This window comes from Gopherus flavomarginatus, chromosome 1, assembly GCF_025201925.1.
Source record: "Gopherus flavomarginatus isolate rGopFla2 chromosome 1, rGopFla2.mat.asm, whole genome shotgun sequence".
Classification (NCBI taxonomy): domain Eukaryota; kingdom Metazoa; phylum Chordata; order Testudines; family Testudinidae; genus Gopherus; species Gopherus flavomarginatus.
Window position 1 is genome coordinate 101,309,199 of NC_066617.1, and position 20,223 is coordinate 101,329,421.

General features: G+C 45.4%; 1 protein-coding gene and 1 non-coding gene across 21 annotated transcripts in view; both read left to right on the top strand.

The window, feature by feature from the left end:
• The window catches only part of RBFOX2 (RNA binding fox-1 homolog 2), a 263,059-nt gene that overhangs the window by 92,592 nt on the left and 150,244 nt on the right, over positions 1-20,223 (top strand). The window lies entirely within an intron of this gene.
• On the top strand, positions 8,773-8,875 carry LOC127043417 (U6 spliceosomal RNA). Its single transcript, XR_007772262.1, has one exon. It is a non-coding gene; the product is annotated as a U6 spliceosomal RNA (small nuclear RNA).

Consider the following 20,223-nt stretch of genomic DNA (forward strand, 5'->3'; position numbering starts at 1 on the left):
TGCACTATAACAAAATGGGTTGTCTCTTGAAACATGCCAATGTTTTGCTTACTTGTTTGATAAGACATTCTAAAGGACCCCAGGGACCTTTCTGGGTGGCTTAGTGAACACACTTTATATTCTCCTAACTTTTTCCACAAGCAGACTGGTGCAGAAAGAAACATTTCCAGGTGCCTTGGACACAGAGATGAGCTTACCATGTGGCTTCAGACATTGATTCCTGTAGATAATGCAGGACTCCTGGGAAGAGAGGTTCAGAATGAATATGTACTCTTTTATAAGGTTAGAGTTTCTAGCAGCACCCAAAGGAGTAAACCACCCTCAAAGAAGATGTGCTTATCTCCATAGGAACTGCAGGTGTGCCCAGAGACTTTTGCGTCCCTCCCCAGATAGTTCCTATTCCCGTAATCAATCTTTTATTTTATTTTAATTATTAAAAAAGCAAAACTGAGAGACTCTGATTTACACATTCTCTTGCTGGGACATTCTGACAGAGCCAGATAAGCCCCGGAACACAGCCATTTAGTCATAGAAATTTCCCTTTGACAATTGCAAAGCACATTTCCCTTCCCATTTCCACTCAGACCTTTGTAGATAGTCCTTGAAGTATTTATCGCGGTGGGACAATGAATGAGTCTCCATCCTTGATCAGTATACTGTTTCTGCAAATTGTGGCATCCTCTGTCTGACTTTTTTGGTTTAGAAAATAATCCATTTCCCCAGTTTGAAATGAAATTCTCCTTTTCCTTACCCCTCCAAGACATACACCCCTCTCCTCCCAAGAAAGGACATGGTCATCCTTATTTAGGTCCCAAATTAAAATTAACTCCTTTTTAATTTTATCTTACAGGAGAGGGTTCAGACAACTCTTATTTGCTAACAAAAGCAGATACATCCCTGACCAGAATTTTCCATCGCAGGATATGATTGTGCATTAGCAGCATCTCTCTGGGAGAGCAATTTATTTTTGTTTTCCTCCCTTATGCCTTCTATGCATCTTCGTTTCCCTTATCTTCTGTCATCTGATTGGCCCATCTTCATTTCTTCTCTCCTTTGGCCCGCAGTGTTAAAACGTTGGGCTGGGTTATGCTGGATCAGTTCCTGGATGAGAACCTTCAAGGAGAACCTAGGTGCTATAGAAAGTGGTATTGGTGATTGTCAATGGTAGTATTTTCCTCACTCAGTTCTGAACCAGTGCCCTGATATGTCCTTATGGGGCTGCTGATGGAGATGCCTTAGTTTGGCCAAGACTTAGCCCATCTGAGATACAAAAAAAATAACTGCATCCGGAGCCTGGCTACAACATGGTGGAAATTTTTGAAAGGGTTACGTTATAGTTAAAATTTTGTAGTGTAGATAGGGCTTGTGGTTATTGTAAACAGGTCATGTAATCGGGCTAAAACCTTAGACATGTCCACGTGCCTCCACCTGGGTGTAGTCAAATCTTTAGCCTGATTAAATAATCTGTGTATATACAATGTGGTTAGGTCCCTTGTATTCTACAGATTTTACCTAGATTAGAGGACAACAATATTGTATCTTGGCACCTGGATGTGGTTATGTTTGTTGTGTAAACAGGGCCTTTTAAAACAAAGGCTGACCGCTCCTCCTGATTAAGTATCCTATAACACTTTTTACAAGAATAAGGGTGGCAACTCTGCCCACTTCCTGGCCATATTCCTATTTGGGTCATTACATTCTGCCAATCTAAATATCAAATAAAATATGATCTGTTTTGTGTCCTGTTGTAAAATGTTGAGTGGATTTGCTGTGTGGTGTTAAAACTGCTTGGATTCAGAGGCGAAGGATGCTCCCTAAACGTGTGTGTGTGGGGGGGCAATGGTGCCTGAACTATGGCCCTTTCCCCTCTTCCCTTCTTCCCGAGGCTTTGCCCTTGTGCCACCCATTCCTCTGAGGCCCCACCTCCACACTGCTTCCCCCCCCGCAGATCCTGCCCCCCGTTTGTTCCTCTCCGCCCCCATGTCACTTGCACTTATGGCTAGCAAAATATAAGGTCATGGCCCTCCCTGCTTAAATTTACCCCAAGGATGGCTGCATTTCACTGCCAGAGAATGTGAAACTTTGGCTGTGATATCCTTTGATATCCTTCAGGATAGAAGATGCTCTATGAATATAAAATATTTGTTTAAACCTCTTTATATTCTTCTCTCATTTTCCTTATTAATCCTTCGATTTCTCTTTTGTATGGGGATGGTGTCAAATAATTATGTAGTGTGGTTTAGTGAGTAGAGCCTGGGACTGGGAATAGAGAGACCTTGGATTCTCTTCCTACCTGTCGCTGTCTTGTGTGATTTTTATTTCTCATATGTTCTGCAAATATAACCATGTTAGGGGTCTGTGAGGGAAACATCTGTGAGGCAGGCAGTGCATCTAGTGAGCAATGGTTTCTGGCCAGTGAAGTCATAAATGCAATCATAGCCATTTAGACATAGTCCTATTAGTATAGGGTGACCAGACAGCAAGTGTGAAAAATCGGGATGGGGGTGGGGGGTAATAGGAGTCTGTATAAGAAAAAGACCCAAAAATTGGGATTGTCCCTATAAAATCAGGACATCTGGTCACCCTAGATAACAGCATTATAAAATAAAGTGGGGTGGAGACACCATGCCTACAGATTTTGACACACGTGAGAGCTTAGCTGTAAAGGAGAAAATTCTCAGATTAGAATGGAGTGAGGTGCCCTGGTAAACCATGATGATCCAACACCATACTTAAGAGCCGTCCATCATGCAGGAGCCTGATTCCACTGTGGATGAGCCTTGTTAATCTGGCATACTCAGTGCCATGAGAAGATGAGTTACGTGAGTGGCAAAGAGAAACCTCAAGTATCCCACAACTTGAGTAAGTTCTGATCGCACGACTCCCTGATCCAGAGACCATTCATGAGTATCTGTAATGGAGCAGCTCAGTCAATCTGCAGTCACATTCTCTCTCCCTCCTTCCCTCCCTCCCTGGCAGGTACTTGGTAATCAAGAATATTGTGTGGAACATGCACACCCAGCCATTGTAGGCAGGCCACAATTACAGCCAACCTTTTTGTAACAACACTGAGTGGCAGCACCACCCCAAAAGGCAAAACAGGAAAATGGTGGTGGTGCTGTGCTTTGGAAATCTGATACACTTCTGTTGCTTAAGAATTATCCTTGTGTGCATGGTCCAGAGCATGTAATAATTGGTCACCTTCTTCTAAAAGAAGCATGATCTCTCCCAGGGTGATGGTCTTGAATTGTCCCTAAGTAAATAGTGATTTAGGTATCTGAGATCCAGCCCTCCTGTTTTTTTTTGGCTACCAGGAATTATCCCTTTTGGGTCTAGTTTCAGGGGTATGGTATCTTTATTGCCAGGAGGGTCTGGATTTCTTACATCATCTTTTCCTGATAAGGTGTCAGATAGTATTCATGGCAAGTAGGTAGTGTGATTTTGTAGCCCCACTAAAGAATGGTCAAACCGTATGAGGCCTTGGTGACAAGGGGCCAACTGGCCCTAAAAAAACCTCCAAGTTTTCCTCCAGTGGAGAGGTTCTGACTGAGTACTGCTGGTGACAGGATGATTTTGTATTTGATCATTGTTGAAAAAGGGGTTTTAGACTTGAGTTCCGGATGTTGCTTTGGAGGCTGAATGTGCTTTGTGCAGCAGTGGAGTTATGGAGCTGTCTTGAAACCAGTTGTCAAATTGAAATCCAGCTTTCAAGGCACAGGCTTTCCCTTACCGTTCCTGTCTTGTGAAATGGACCTAAGGGGTGAGACAGGCTGAAAAAATGCAGGGTAGTTTTTTGCCTTAGAGAGCTATTGGGTATTCAGGACTTTTGAAAATCAGGTCACCTATTTAGGAGCATAATTTTAGGCACTCGTCTTTTAAAATCTCTCCTAAAAATACATTTATGTGTGGAGCTTGAATTTGCTTGGGTTGTGCTGGGTCAGTGAACTGCTTCGTGTTTTTATAAGCTGTGCTATTGTATTCCAGAATCTCCAGCTTTCATTTAAAAAAAATCATAAGTCTCTAGCCGTCATGGTTGTGAATAAAATCTTGAAAATGTGACCCAGGTGCAAACCAATGCTGGGATGCCCTCCTGAATCTGCAGACAGCCTGAAGTAATATCTCCCAGAGGTTTAAACGTGTCCCACGCATGTCAGTGAAATGTTAACTGAGATGTCCAGTGATGTTAATGTGAGCATTTTTAACTATTCCACTGCTATTCAGTGCATGTAAGAAAGAAGCAGAAGGGTCATAGTGCAGATTATAATATCTTCCGAGAGTGACAGCTCAGTTTGATGTCATGACTGGGTGATGTTTGGACGGGAAAAAAGGTGGTGTTCTCCCATCTGACCTGTGGAGTCACAAGGCCCAAGAGATTATTTTAGCTGCACCAATGGGGAGCCAATTGTGCACAACCCAGTGGGACGTAAAAGCCTCCCTGGGCCAACCCTATGCACCTTCTTCACAGCCTAGTGTGTGCTGGTAGTGGGCATTGGGCCAGGTGGCTTCCTCCCTGGCTTTAGTGGATGCTGAGAAATCACTGCATTTCTTCCGTCGTGGTCACACTGTCTAGCTTTTCTTTGCAGCTATGAGGTCAGAAACAAAATACCTCATCCCCCTGACGTTTTGATATTATTTTTTATTTCTTTCTCTCTTGGTCTATGATTCTGGAAAAAAGGGCCCTAGGCATGTGCTTGTTGTGCCTATACCGTAATCCAGTCTAGTCCATGGTGTATCTGAACCCTACTGAGGGGGAATCAAGTTTGATGAGCCCAGCAGAGCATATGTGAGTATACTTTGAACATTTTCACAAATTGCTCTGGTGGCATCTCATTTTGTCACCCTAGATAGGGGCTCTTGTGTGGGTGAGTTGGGAGAGTACCTCTGCTGTTTCCACTTTGAGCCCTATTTATGTATATAATTTATATGTAAGGATAAGGAGCAGGGGTGGTGTGAGATTTCTATTTCTTCTACCGAGATAAAAATATTTATTCCAAACACACATTTCCAAGGAGACCATTGTCTCTGCCTCTTGATCTAATTCAGTTAAAATACAGGCTCTTGCATTAGAAGAGAGGCCAAGTGAGGTTTGTCATTTGGGGCCTAGTGAGGCGAGGTAATTCTGCATCCCAATATGGGGAGATAAACCCGTTTTCCTAGTTTGGAACAGCAGTTTTAACAGGCTAGCTAGATGAGAAGTGACATTTGTCCTATAAGCATGGGGGATGGGATTGGGGGTATTGTGTGGAGGGGAAGGACTTGTTGGCTCATGTCTTTTCAGACTGGTGCTGGGAGTTCAAGAAGAGTGTCTTTTGTGCCGTGCACCTCTGCCAGGGCTGGCTCCTGATTGGTAGGTGTTTGTAAAACTGAAATTTAGGATGGGGATCTGAATGCAGTAAGCAAGAGGGTGCTAACCTCAGCTGATTTTAGGGGGAGCAGAGCCCCAGGGCAGTTGAAACTCAATATTCTCCATGAATCAGGAGCCAAGCCAGCTGCTTTGTTCCCTTTAGTGATATGAAAGGTTGTAAAATATTCCCATAGAAAGCCACCTGCAAAAGCAGATTTTTAAACCCTTTTATCTTTTGATTCTCTCCCCTTCTGATCCCACCCTGATCTTCTCTCTCTCTCTCTCTCTCCCTTTGTGACTTTCGGGTGCCTGGCACACTGTATGCACCATCTTCTTAGCTTCAGGGTTCCCAAGATTTGTTCTCTGCCTGGGTCCCTGTAAGTGGCATACTATACGTACATAGAGCTACTGAATTATGACTAAGCTTTGTATGTTGACTAAAGTTTGCTTATAGTCGCAGGCTAAGATGTTGCAGGAATAGATCTGTGCACAGTTTCTAGGTTTATGGATGACTCCTGGAGAGGAAACTAAGGGAAGGGAGTTGTAGAGAGGGGAGGACTTGCTCTCACCCTCCTTGACCTTGGAGAGTAGTTCGCTGCTTCATTCATGTTTAAAGAACCCATTTCTAAAGTAAGCACACTCTGGCATTAGGAGTTGGTCTGCATTTATTACTAACCCCACCCATCCCTGCCTTTTGCAAGAATCTTGTGAGGCTGTGATTGTGTTTTTAGAAGCAGAATGACAGAGAGAAATTCCCTGGAGGCAAATGCAGAGTGTGTGCTCTGCACGCCAGTACAGACACACAGGGCTGGGAACTCCCAGAGAGAGAGAGAGAGCACAGAAGAGCCAAACAGTGTTGGAGGAGGAGGGGGGAGGAAGAGGCGAGACACTTTTTAATCCTTAAACTGAGCAATTTGGATTTTTTTTAAACCCTTTGTCTCTACTTTTTACTGAGGAGCCTTTTGCGTTCCAGGATCACCTCTCTGCTGGGTTTGAACAGCCCCGGTTGACATGATGTACCTCTGGGTGAGTAGAGGGTTGTGTGTGTGAGGGCTTACACGCTTTGCACATATAAGGAGTGGAAAGCTGAGAGATTCTGTGCTAGCATGAGTGGCCTTCCCTTTAGGGCTCAGCGCTCTGCAGCCCCTACACACAGTAGGCTTTAGCTTCCATTTGAAAAAATTATATTGGTAACTGAATTTTAAACAGACTTTTCCCTCAGTGAGATCCCTCTGAGTTTGTATGTTTTTCAGCAGGTGCCTCAGAGAGAGAATTCTTTGTGGAATTACCCTCATTCTCTAGCACCTGTAGGACCTGTGCTGTTCCTGGGCTACTTCCTATGCTTTGTGGAATTTTGATATGACTGAGGGGCACCCTGGGGGTGTACAGGGTAGAAAGAAGTTTGATCCTCAAATGTCAGGAGAAGAGAATATGATCAAGGGAGGATTAGCATTGTAATTGGGGAGTATGTGGCCAGATGCAAGGATGCTTTTATCAGAGGTGCCAGGATTACAGGAATTCCTGGTGGATTATGGGATATAGTGACAGGAAAAATGCATGTGAGATGATAAATATCTAGCTAGCTTTATAAAATATACATAATTTTTCATCCTCTGAACAAATTCTGAAATTTTCTCTGGAGTAGTCAGCTGTTCGGCTGCTTGGCTAGGATGTGTAATTCTCTCTGCTCCTTGGTACCCTTGAAATCTGTTGTTTGCCCTTGGCTCTGTTACCCATATGCCCAAGATTGCAGGCTCCTGCATTTGATTTAAGGATAATCAGGTCAAAAGTTTAATATATTCATTACTGGGGAAGTTATGGGGTTCTGTCACTGTCATTTTTGAAATCACATCTCCCCTCTCCCAGCCCTTCCCTCCGGTTTATTTGGAAAACAAAGGAAGCCTTGGAACACAGAGGGGTTTTGCTGCTTTTTACGTTCTTCCATTGTGCACACACTCTAGCTTTGTAATCATAGGGTAACATACACATGCTGGGGAATGCACACTTGCTTGTTTTTATAGGGTTGGCCCCGTTAATTTTAAGATTTCAACTTTTAAATCTCCTTTCTTCTCCAACCACATATTTTGGGCCCTGAATGTGGCCACCGGTTTTGCCTAGGAGGGCTAGATAGGCATTTTCTTGTGGAGCAGATAAGACTGCTGCTTAATCTGCTGGATGGGGTGAAGTGAGAAGCTGCTCAGTGGTGCTAGTACTGATTTTAGCTAATAAGTGACAATGATGTGATAGCTCCCCACTGACTATGGGTGCTCCTACTTTGGACTGGTAATTTCCAGCTCAGATAGGTGCACAGTACACATGCTAGCTTTGATCAACCGAGTGTGCTAGAAGAACCAGTGTAGCCCCAGTGGTGCAGGCAGCAGGACAGCTAGCCAGTTCCAGTACAATCATGCCCAGCACCCTGGATTGGTACTTGGGTGGCTAGCCCCTTCTGCAGCTCATGCTGCTGCAGCTACACTGCTATTTTTAGCACATTAGCTGGATCAAAACTAATACGTGTATATCAGGAAATTACACCTCCAGCTCCAGTGTAGATTGGCTGAAGTGTGGGAGCAGACATCAGTACCCCTGCTCTACTTCGTGTGTGTGTGTGTGTGTGTGTGTGTGTGTGTGTGTGTGTGTGTGTGTGTGTGTGTGTAACAGTTCTGGGTGTAAGGGATATGGCCTGCCAATGCGTCAGCCAAAAGAGTCTCATGCTAGAGGTTTGCTTCATCTTTAAATGGGAGTGATTGTGACCTGCTGCTCTTGTGGATCCTGGGAGAAGGACTGGTTTTGGCCAGTTTCCCAGCAGATTGAAGAACATTTTCTTCCTTTATGCTGTATGTACCACTCTTCCTCTTATCTCCACCCCAAACTCCCAGATCCACTATTGCTTTAGTAGGATTATAGTTAAACTGAGGTGTTTAAAGGGTTTCAGCTGCTAAACTAGTGCTCAGGGCTCTTTATTGCACCAAGTATGTTAATTCAAAAATGGGTAACCAGTAACATTCTTTTCTCCCTGGCACAATGTGGAGGGAATTTTCTGTGACCCTTGTTCTTTGGGGATGGTCTCTCTCTCCCCACCCCCACAGAAGCCTTTGCCTCCCAGTGCATCCTACAGTCCCTCTTATGCTTTTGTCTCACACTGACTTCAGGGTTGGAAGGGACCTCAGGAGGTCATCTAGTCCAACCCGCTGCTCAGAGCAGGACCAATCCCCAGACAGATTTTTACCCCAGTTCCCTAAATGGCCCACTCAAGGATTGAACTCACAACCCTGGGTTTAGCAGGCCAATGCTCAAACCAGTGAGCTATTCTACCCTTTACCATGTATCCTTCAGTGGCAAAAACTAGGAACCCAGAGTTACCTATCTGATCTGACTCTGAGTCTGCTGTGCCACATCCGTGCTGTAATTGGGCTCTGGTTTCTTGCTTGCTTCAGCAGCACATACAGTAAAATTGGAACGATACAGAGAAGATTAGCATGGCCCCAGCGCAAGGATGACATGCAAATTCGTGAAGCGTTTCCATATTTTGTGGTCATGGCTCTTTCTATTCCCTGTGCTGTATTTTCTCTGTTCAGTGTCTTTTGTGCATAGAACATTAGAATCTGTAGATCCATGGAGATTTGTACTGAGTCATTCCTTAATTTAGTGTATAAAGCTAGATTAATACAATGTTAAATTTGAGGTTTTAAATGCACAAGCCAGGAAATCTACAGTTAAGGTTCCAACGGCAATCACAACATTGTCCCTTGTGCATGCACATTACAGTATGATTTTTTCTTAAGTGATCCTGCAACACTGGACACTGCCACATTGTATTTGGTAAATAATGCAATGAAATAAAATACAAAGGAACTGCACTTTTCTCTAACTGTGAGTGCCGAGTAGAATCCAGCCCAGAACAGTACAGTAGCCAGAACACAATAGCTTGGGGGTTATAACTGCCGCCTCCTTTTAATGAGCCATCATCATACTCCACATTCAAATTAAATTTCCTGCTTGCTGATCTGTACTCTCTAGCTTGTAACGTGTCACAGGATATTTTAAATAAAGCCTTTGTAGGATGCAGTGCATTCTGGGCTGTAGAGATCCAGAGAGTGGGAAATTTAAAATCTAACATGATGACCTAATCTGGGGGAAACTGCTGGCTGTGGTGTGAGAAGCTGAGAAGGCAGGCTAACAGTGGAACTGCACAGTTATAGTAGTAAGAAACACTATTTATCTTAATAGTGTTACAGTGTGGTGTATGCAGTTCTACAAAGTCTGCTGTGAGGCACTGGCAGTAGGGCAGGCTAAACACGTAATGGTCAAACTCAGAAAGGATAATATTCTTTATAGAAGACTAACCAAGGGTGAAGTCTGATGGGAGTCCGGCTGCTGCAGTCCACAGGAGGCTTGTGGTGAGGAAAGGAAAGAAGTGTTGGTGGCCCTGACATCCCAGCTTTTTCCTTGTGCACTCTTGAGCTGAAAATAAGCAAAGATGTGAATTAAAACAGACTTAGTTTGGTCCGAGTCCGTGTCTGGACACTTATATTTTAGAATAAAAATGGCTAGGATCGATCTAGCTAAAGCTGCTTTGTGCTACTGACTGTAGCATTGTGGCTCAGATCCACCTGCTGTGTACCAGAACAGCATACTAGCACTTATGTGTTGCTGCTGCTGCCTTATTTGCCTGAATTTAAGCTTTCATTTGAAGTGTAAATAAGAGCTTGTCTGCACTTGAAAATTTAACAAAGTAGCTATTCTGGAATAGCTATTTTAGTATAAGCCGCAGTATGGACACTCATTCTGGAATAAGTGTGTCTACACAGGGATTATAATGAACTAACTATTCTGGAATAGCTGTTTGGTTAAATTTCCAAGTGTAGACAAGTCCCAAGTCTCTAGCTGTTATGGTTATTGAGGTATACTTGGCTCATATTTTTGAGGCGAACTAATGCAGTGATGTCTACCTGTATTTTTGATCTGAAATGATATCTCTAAAAGCCATTAACTGCCCCATTCATCTCAGTGGGGGCTAACTGAGGTACCCAGGGATGTTTTGCCATTGAAAGTATTAACTACTGAACTGCTCGTCAAAGGATGTAAGAAAGGAAAGGGAAGATCATATTATGAAGATCTGCAAGTGACAGCTCATTTTTGAACCATGAACATGTCGGTTTGGAGACACCACCCTTTTTCCTACACACCAATCAAGAGTGAGCTAAACCCAAGGAGCAGGACATCTGAGGCCTTCCCACACACTCTGGAGGGTCAAGCACAAAAAGCCCAGTGGGTATGTCCTTACCAATGGGAAGCCAAGCCCAAGGAGCACAGGAAAGTCCATGGGTTTCTTTGTACCCAAAAGAGCACAAAGTACATGCACAATCATGTTCTGAATGTCTGTACAATCTATTGTGAGCAGCCTCTTGTGTGGGTGTAACTTAGTCTGTGGGCCGAGTTTGGAAGAGTGTGCCAATTTTTTTTTCTCAATCTGACCCATGTTTAGTTCAATCAAATTTTATTCCACAGTAAGTGTCCACACACAGGCTTGCACCAAAACAGATTTTCGGAAATTGATGTAGTTAAACGAGTGCAAGTTTGTGTAGACAGACCAGCCCTTAGTTGCTTTTTAAATAGAAAAGCCTTACCCTTGCATTAGACATCAGAGGTATGGCTCTTAACCCTTTGTATACAATGAATCACGTGGTACAAATGTAAGGTCACTTTATGCTCAGGAGTGCTTTATAGAGTGCAGGATGTAGACTGAAGAGTTACGCAGGTGCTGCCTTGCTGAATATATGCTGGAGTATAAAAGGTCAGAAGAAAGAGCAGCAACTCCAGCAAGCAATTTGATCAATCTACCCTTCCTCCCATTCTCTGAGACGGTTGAAGCCATCAAAGACAGGAGGGACTAACGGAGCAGAGGTCCATGTTGTTGCTAGGCTCCTGATAGGAAAGCACTGGATTCATAGCTCTGATCTCTGAGAGATTATAGTGTCTCTAGATAATTTCCTCGGTTCTCCCAGCTGTGCACAGGATGCATGCTGAGTGTTTGTGAGAGGACTGGCTTCACAGTGCAGATTTCTTTCACCCAAGCTCTATGGAAATGAAGCCCTTCCCCAGATCTCTAATGACTATTTGCTTTGCAAGCAGGAGTGGTGTCTGCTAGCTTACCAAGTCATTTGTAATATTTCTTCCTTTGTCTCCTTTTTCTTTTTGATCTGTGTTTCATTTGCCCTGTCTTCACTGCAAGGGGAGCTTGCTCTAGAGTCTCTCTTTGGATTGCATAGAATCATTTTTCTTTTCCCTCCCCCTAGGCGTTCAGCTCATCAGCTTTAGCACCCTGGGGACTAGAAAACCAATTCTGCTGCCAACGCTGGGCCTTAGCAACATACTTCTGCTCATGCCATGTCTTTCTTTCATTTGTCCTCTTGCATGAGGTTGGTTAGTGCCAGTGCATAGTATGATCAGCACAGGTTGTTTTTCACAGGACGCAGTATATATGGTCACATAGCAAGTGGCCATCCATGCCTCTGAACTTTTTACATACTGTGCTAGGGGCTGGATCTCTGAAAACATTGAAAGAATGGTTGGAATTGCATGAGGCTTTGTTAAATATGTAAATGCTGATCTTTAAAACACATTATAGTTCTATTTGTTTTCTTTGGGTAGTGAACTGAGGGCATAAGAAGTGTTTCTCAAAATAAACCAATTAAATGAGATCTTTGAAAATAAAGCATAGATCTGATATTTCTTAGACCTTGTCTTCTCTAATGTAAACCTTGTGTGTGGGAGTGTGTACAAAATACTGTACAGAAAGCTACGTTAATAGAACTTTGTTGCAAAGTCAAGTGCCCCAATGTTAGGGAATTGCAGAATTGAACCTTAATTCTGCCCATTTAGGCATATGCATTATGGTATGTTTTCCATAGGCCCACATTCTCATTCAGTGCACAGGATGGAAGGTGTTCAGTTTCTGGGCAGCTATTCAATATTTTGTTTTATCCTCATTGTTCATTAATTTCCTTATGGGATTTTCTATGGTGTTCCTTAATGTAGTATCTGAGTGCATCACAGTCATTTGATTTTTCACTACACCCTTGTGAAGTGCAGGGGATGTTATTATTTCCATTACTTAGTATTGTGTAGCACTTAATATGTTCACAGCACAGCTCTCATTGATTTCAGTTACAGCTCAGCACTTCTACAAATCAGACCCTAGGGTATCAGTTTGGGCACCCAGAAAAGAGGAACTACAGTCAATTATCACCTGTGAAAAGTTTGGTTAACGTGTCTTGTTCAATATCATAGAGAAACTGTGTCAGAGGCAGGGATAGAATCCAGTTCTCCAGGGCAGCATTCAACTGCCTTGACCGTGAGAGCCTTCTTTCTCTTCCTGTAGTCCCATGCCTTATTCACTACCCACCTTCCAACTTCTGCAACAAATGAGGTAGGGGTTCTACAGGCAACAGCTTCCTTTTCTACACAGACCTGATCCATCTCCAGAGCAGGTCCATTCTGTCCATAGGTCCCAGCTCTTTGGGTACTCCAACCAGCGGGCCCCGCCAATCAGCTCCTCGCCATGTTCAGCAATGGGCAGGAGGCGCGGGGAGGGGGGGGAGGAGGAGGGGCAGGGGCAGGAGGAGGCAGGCACGCTCAGGGGAGGAGATAGAATGAGGTGGGAAGAGACAGGGTGGAGGCAGAGCAGGGGTAAGAAGAGATGGGGTGGAGTGGAGTATTGGGGGCTTGGGGTGGAGCGGGGATTGAGCACCCCCAGGGAGAAAGTCAGTGCCTGTGATCCTGTGTGCTGAATGAGACAAAGATCCTAGGTTTTTTTCCCATATGTGATCATATACTGTATCATAATACATGTGTACAAGGAGACTGAATTAAGGTTGCACAGGCAACCTTAATTCTGGTATTTCCTGATTTTTGAGTCCTTGTTATTGCAACCTCTCAGTAAGTTTTTAACATATTTTTTGTATGTAAATTCCTAGGTGGTTGTTTTTTTTTTTTTTTAAAGCAAACAAACAAGTTCCATCCTGTAGCATCTTATTGGCACCCACATGGTTCATCAGCAGGGTTGGAATCGGTAAGCCCAGAGCACAGACCTCTGCCGCTTGAGCTACTCTGTCACTTGACGTAACTGATAGCAGAACATGATTGTGACAAGCACTAGAAGGGGGATTAGACGTACGCTTTGCCAGATGATTTCCCAGGTATATGTTGACAGTAAAGGAATGGTGAGACTTTAGGCTCCTTTCCAGGCTCAGGAGGCGAATGTGTCCTAGTGCAGGGGTGCTCAACCCTTTTCTTTCTGAGGCCCTCCCAACATGCTATAAAAACTCTGCAGCCCACCTGTGCCACCACAACTGATTTTCTGCATATAAAAGCCTGAGCCGGCATTAGGGGATATCAAGGAGGCCAATTGCCTGGAGAGCCTCATGCCACAGGAGCCCCCGCAAAGCTACATTGCTCAGGCTTTGGCTTCAGCCTCGGGTAGCAGGGCTCAGGGCCCAGGCTTCAACCCTATGCGGCAGGGCTTCAGCTTTCTGCCCTGGGCCCCAGTGAGTCTAATGCTGGCCCTCTTAACGGCCCCCCTGAAACCTGCTCGAGGCCCCCCAGGGAGCCTCGGACCCCTGGTTGAAAACCACTGCCCTAGTGGTCACAGACTCTTGTGGCTGTACCTCCCAAACTTGACCCCTTCTGTCCCAGCCCTTTGTCCCCAGCCCTAGCTCTTCCTACTTCAGTTCCTTCTCCTTGACTGTCTGCCTAGTCCCAGTCTCCCCTCATCAGACTTATTCCAGTGTCTTTTCCCAATCCTAGTCTCCCCCTCCGGGTTCGTTGTCAGAATCCCAATTTCCTCCTCACCACTCCATATCCTTGCTCAGTTAGTTTCAATTCACCCTTTCCCATCCTGTCTCCTAGTCCCATTCCCTCTCTTCTCCCCCACCACCCCGTACCCTTGGCACTTCAATTTCTTTTCAGCTCAGTCTATCCTCTCCCTGCCCCATTCCCCTCACATATTGGTTCCTAGTCCCAGCCTCCTTGTCCAGCCAATCTAAGTCTCCCCTTCTCTCCCAACAACTTGTCTGATCTCTGCATGTGCCCCTGCCAGCTGTCTCCCAGTCCCCTCCATTTCCATCATCAGCTTCACCCAGCCCAGCAATCTTGTCCAGCCCGTTGCAGTCCCAGTTTCTCTTTCCCCCAGTATCCCACTCCAGTCTTAGGGCTTGTCTACATCAGAAAGTTGCAGCGCTGGTGAGGGAGTTACAGCGCTGCAACTTAGGAGGTGTACACATCTGCAGGGCACCACCAGCGCTGCAACTCCCTGTTTGCAGCGCTGGCCGTACTCCCGTTTTGTCTCGGGTGTAGAGGATCCAGCGCTGGTGATCCAGCGCTGGTAATCAAATATAGACACTTACCAGCGCTTTTCTTGACCTCCGTGGAATAAGCAGGTATCCCAGCATACCTGAGGAAGCCTCTGGTAATCAAGCTGGTCTCCTTCCCCGGTTTGCTCTCGCGTTCCCCGAACCCCGAGCAAGCAGGTCTCCTTCCCTGCGGTTTGCTGGGTGGTTCCGGGAACGCGAGAGCAAACCGGGAAAGGAGACCAGCTTCGCCGCGGTTTTGCTCTCGCGTTCCCCGAACCCCGAGCAAGCAGGTCTCCTTCCCTGCGGTTTGCAGGGTGGTTCCGGGAAACGCGAGAGCAAACCGCGGCGAAGCTGGTCTCCTTCCCCGGTTTGCTCTCGCGTTCCCCGAACCCCTGAGCAAGCAGGTCTCCTTCCCCGCGGTTTGCTGGGTGGTTCCGGGAACGCGAGAGCAAACCGCGGCAAAGCTGGTCTCCTTTCTCGGTTTGCTCTCGCGTTCCCCGAACCCCGAGCAAGCAGGTCTTCTTCCCTGCGGTTTGCAGGGTGGTTCGGGAACGCGACAGCAAACCGGGAAAGGAGACCAGCTTCGCCGCGGTTTGCTCTCGCGTTCCCCGAACAAGCAGGTCTTCTTCCCTGCGGTTTGCAGGGTGGTTCGGGAACGCGACAGCAAACCGGGAAAGGAGACCAGCTTCGCCGCGGTTTGCTCTCGCGTTCCCCCGAACAAGCAGGTCTTCTTCCCTGCGGTTTGCAGGGTGGTTCGGGAACGCGAGAGCAAACCAGGAAAGGAGACCAGCTTCGCCGCGGTTTGCTCTCGCGTTCCCCGAACCACCCTGCAAACCGCAGGGAAGGAGACCTGCTTGCTCGGGGTTCGGGGAACGAGAGAGCAAACCGGGAAAGGAGACCAGCTTCGCCGCGGTTTGCTCTCGCGTTCCCCGAACCTCCCTTGAAGCCGCCCAACAGCGCTGCAGTGTGGCCACATCTAACACCACTTGCAGCGCTGGTTGCTGTAAGTGTGGCCACTCTGCAGCGCTGGCCCTATACAGCTGTACTAATACAGCTGTAACAACCAGCGCTGCAAAATTTTAGATGTAGACATGGCCTAAGTCTCACCAGACTTCTTGTCCCACATCTACTCCTTTCCCTAACCACTGTCTGACTTCTGTTCCCTCTGCATTCAAGCCAGGCACTTTCCTTTTGTATGCTGCCAGGCTGCCCGCAGGGGATAGTTGAGAGTGCAGCTGAGCCAGGTTCCCTGCTTTCAGTTTGGGTGCCCAGTCCCATCCCAACCTAGAACAGCCATTACATGGAAAGTCCAGCTTTGCCCTTGTGGCACTGGGCTGGAGCATACCCAGCCATTCTATGTGGATGGCACGTGCACGGTCTGGTCAGCACTAGGAGCTGAGAGAGGCTGTAACATGCTTAGTGAGGACAGAATCATTGGAGGTTTTAGCTGGTAAGAAGTCTCTGCTGAGTGTGTGGGAACTGTGGCTTTTCAAAGGCTTATAACTTTGTCAAATTTGGGTGAATTTTCACAAGGATGACAAAAGGTATAGGCCCAAATAGTCTACCCACTGCCAAATTTCAGGGCCCTACTGCAAAGCATGAGGGTGCTATTCCATTTCAAAGGAAAAGTAGCCGAATGTTTTTAACATGGGCAAAACACCATATTTTTCTCTAGGCTTTTCATCAGAAACGTGGAACAGTTTGGGCTGAAATTGTGTTGTAAACCAATTCCCCCCCCCCCCCACCAAAAAAAAGAAAAAGAAAAAAGGCAGCCTGAGGCACACACCTGACATGGAAAATTTCAGCCCAAACAATAGCTTGCTGAAGTTGTAACCAACTGACAACAAGGAGTTATAATGGGAAGTGTTGGGCATCCTTAATAATAGGTGATAGTACCAACCCTATTTATAAAATAATAATAAAAATATCCACAGCACATGCTCCTCTGGTGGGGAGAGGATGAGAGAACAAACATGTTACTGATGTTAGGCATGTTGTTTAATGCACTGCTGGAAGGCATGCAGATGCTATGGTGATGAACGCAGTGTAAGAACATATATAGAACAGAATATTAGGGAGTACTGTCTCTTAAAAGATAAGAAATGCCTAGTCTCATTTGAGCCTACATGTATGAAACCATGAAGGAGAAAGCTCTGTAATTTTGGGGGTTATGTTATGAGTCACATTACTCACCCTGTCAGTGTTCCTCTGTTCCCCTCCCCCATCGTGGTCTTGTGCTATTTTCTGTAGATGTATTTGTTGAATCTCTTCTCTCTCCCCAGCTCCTTATTCCCTCAAGCAAAATGCAGGAACAAAAAACTATATTTTTCCAGTGTGCCATTGGCCAGGAAATGTGCTGCTGTTAATAATTATTTCAGTAGCTGCTAGGAGTAGGGCCCCATCATACTGGGTGCTGTGTAGTTAAACTTGATGTCCAAAATATGCAACAATGTGTTGATAAACGTTGCCTGTTTTTGCTGGTTTTAAATGGCTTCTGCTTGTTCCTTTTTAAAAAATCACTTCCTGTTTCTGTTTTATTCCTGAAAGTGGCAAGAGAAGAATAGCTTTACAATAGTTGAGAGGAGAGATTCGAACACTGATTGGTTGGTGGCAAGATGGTTATTTGGGCACAGTGATAGGGAGAGGTAGGAAAGAAATCTGCTAGCCAAGTTCAGGTGATAGCATTTCAATTCTAGGAGATTACTTTTGAATGATTTTGGCTGAAGGTCAATTTAGTAAATGTCATCGTGTCATCCTCCTGTTCAAAGTATGTGTAAAGCCACTTGGAAGAGAGAGGATGAGATGTTTCATATCATCATCATCATCATCATCATCTTCTTGTGAAATCCCAAAGGGGCATAGCTGCCTTGGAGATCAAGCATCACCCGGATCGATCCCTAGCTAGGTCCGTAAAGCAGTCTGACTTGATGTTCAGTTTATGTCTGTCATTGATGAGCTTATCAGGCCACCAAAGCTTTCGGCGCCCACATGATCGCTGGCCATTCCTTGGTAAACGCAGAGTGGTTGCCATGCTGATGCTACTCATTTGTCATCTTTTCATTGAACCCAGGTTTTTTTATTTGTTGTTGTTGTTGTCTTGCGATCCCAGTGAAGGATCAGGGCCCCATTGTTTTCAGGGTGTTTGTACACCTTTTGCTCAGTTAGTTCACAACCTCTATGTCCAACTGGCTTCATTGCTGTTCTGGGATTCTCAGAAAACAGCCGTGCCTGACATGTCTGTTTTGTTTTGTTTTTGTTTTTTTTAATAATCTGCTACTGGCCAAGAGTTTATTTCTTACAACAATAACCCACATCTTTTTTCTTTGATATTCTGTGCCAGTCCAGACACATGGGTATAGTTCTTCCCAGCCGACAAATGGAGACAAAACTATGAGTCTTTTGATGTAGTTCTGCTCTCCATAGAGGTGCTTTTCTGGCTTTCAGACCTTGATTTTCTTTTTCCAACAAGTAGAGCACATCAATACCACTGCCATCAGTGAAGCCTGAACAAAGGTGAGAATAGCCTAGGTTTCAGAGCCTAATAGGAGCTTTATCTACATATCGGTGTGAAACTGCCTTTTTTGGGCTCATGATCCTTTAGGTCAATTCATCAACCCTCTCAGTATAGCTTGGCTGATTTGTGCATTTAGAGTTCCAGGAAAGTGAAAGAGGACAGGAAGATGGAAGCTTTCTGAGGAGAACTGCTTCAAGGCTTTCTCTGTATGCTTCACTCTATCAACTGATTCATTAGCAGCCATCAGTGGGCTGCAAAAACTGAGTAAATCTTCTGTGCCAGAGTTGAGGTCAGACCTGTCAAGACTTTGCCCTACCTTGATTTGGGCTTATCTACATTGTGATGTCACATGGCTCTATGTCTTTGTCAGTCTCAACAGGATCATTCCTGTGGCCAGAGCAGTGATCCACTGACCACTCCTAGAAAGATAAGTTGTCAGCTCTCTTCTTTCACAGCACATTCCTAGTGGGGAAGGAGCTTGAAAAGTTTCAGTAGTTACTAGTGCATGTGAAGACTCAATGTTTCTCTCCTTAGAGGGCCCTACATGATTCCTAAAGTAAGGCTCTTAATCTGCCAGGAACAGACTCAGAGAAACCAAAGTTATTACCCAGAGCCCACAATCCCAGTTCAATAGGAGAGGTCATTTCAAATGAAGCAACACAGTGTTCAAAGAAGGGAGAGGGGGCGGGACTAGGGCTCAGGGTGATCCCTCATATGCAGACCCAGTGCACAGAATGCCATTGTAGTCAGAAGAAATAAAGATTCTTCTTCGAGTGCAGTCCCTGTGGGTGCTCCACTTCAGGTGTTGGTGTATCCCGACACCGTTGATCAGAGATTTACGGTATCAGTGGCCGCGCGTGCTCAGTAGGCGTCTTGCGGTGCTGTTGGTGCGACATTTAGCATGTGCACAACCCGAGCCCTCCAGTTCCTTCTCAACTCTCCTTGGCTGAAGGTGGAGCTCTGGGGCAGTGTTCGTCACTCTTGCCTAAGGTTACCATATAGCAACGGTGGAAAAAATGGGACGGGGTAGGGGGTAATAGGCACCTATATAAGAAAAAATCCCGAAAAACTGGACTGTCCCTTTAAAAATGGGACATATGGTCACCCTACTCTTGCCAGACCTTTAGAAATATGGTAAGTAGCTAGTTAGTCATTGTCACCATCATGTCACAGCCATCTACCTCGGCAGATGACTTCACGCAGTTCTAGGGACTGTTTAAGTGGGTTGCCCAAAGCCAGGACATCCCGTTAGAGGAAGAGCAGACAAAGCAGCACAAGCTGGTACAAATTCTATAACCTTCATCTACTTCCAAAATCACTCTGCCCATAAGTGATGCAATTTTGGAACCAGCAGACAGTCTGGCAGACACCAACCTCAATTCCACCGACATGCTAAAGGACTTGCCTCCCAACTCCTTGATAGTCAATGCTAATCAATAGGGCAAACAACAACAGTTTAGACAGACCCCACAAAATAAGGAACACGAGGCTCAACCTCTTTGGACAAAAAGTTTACTCCTCGGCGACATTACAATTCTGAGTCGCCAACTATTCAACCTTGTTGGTTAAATATGATCGATACTTATGGGAATCTTAGCTTGTTCACAGTGGAGCTTCCTGAGGAAAAACAATCACAATTTCAGGCGATTGTAAATGAGAGTCAACTCATCGCTAAAACAGCTCTCCAAGTGTCTTTGGACATTACGGACACAGCCACCAGAACCACGGCCATAGTGATGCTCCAGGCACCCTGGCTGTAGTCCTTGGGCATCCCTAAAGAACTTCAAATGAAAGTCGAAGACCTATCTTTTGACTGAGAAAAGCTGTTCTCGAGTAAGACAGATGAGGTGCTCCGCTCAGTGAAAGACTCTTGAGCCACTCTATGCACTTTGGGGATTTACATCCCACCTGCAAAGAGACAGGTGGGATGTAACCTTATCAGAGGTCCAGAGATTCCTCTTCTAACTAACAACAACGACTATATGAGAACCAAAGACAGCGTCAATGTTCAT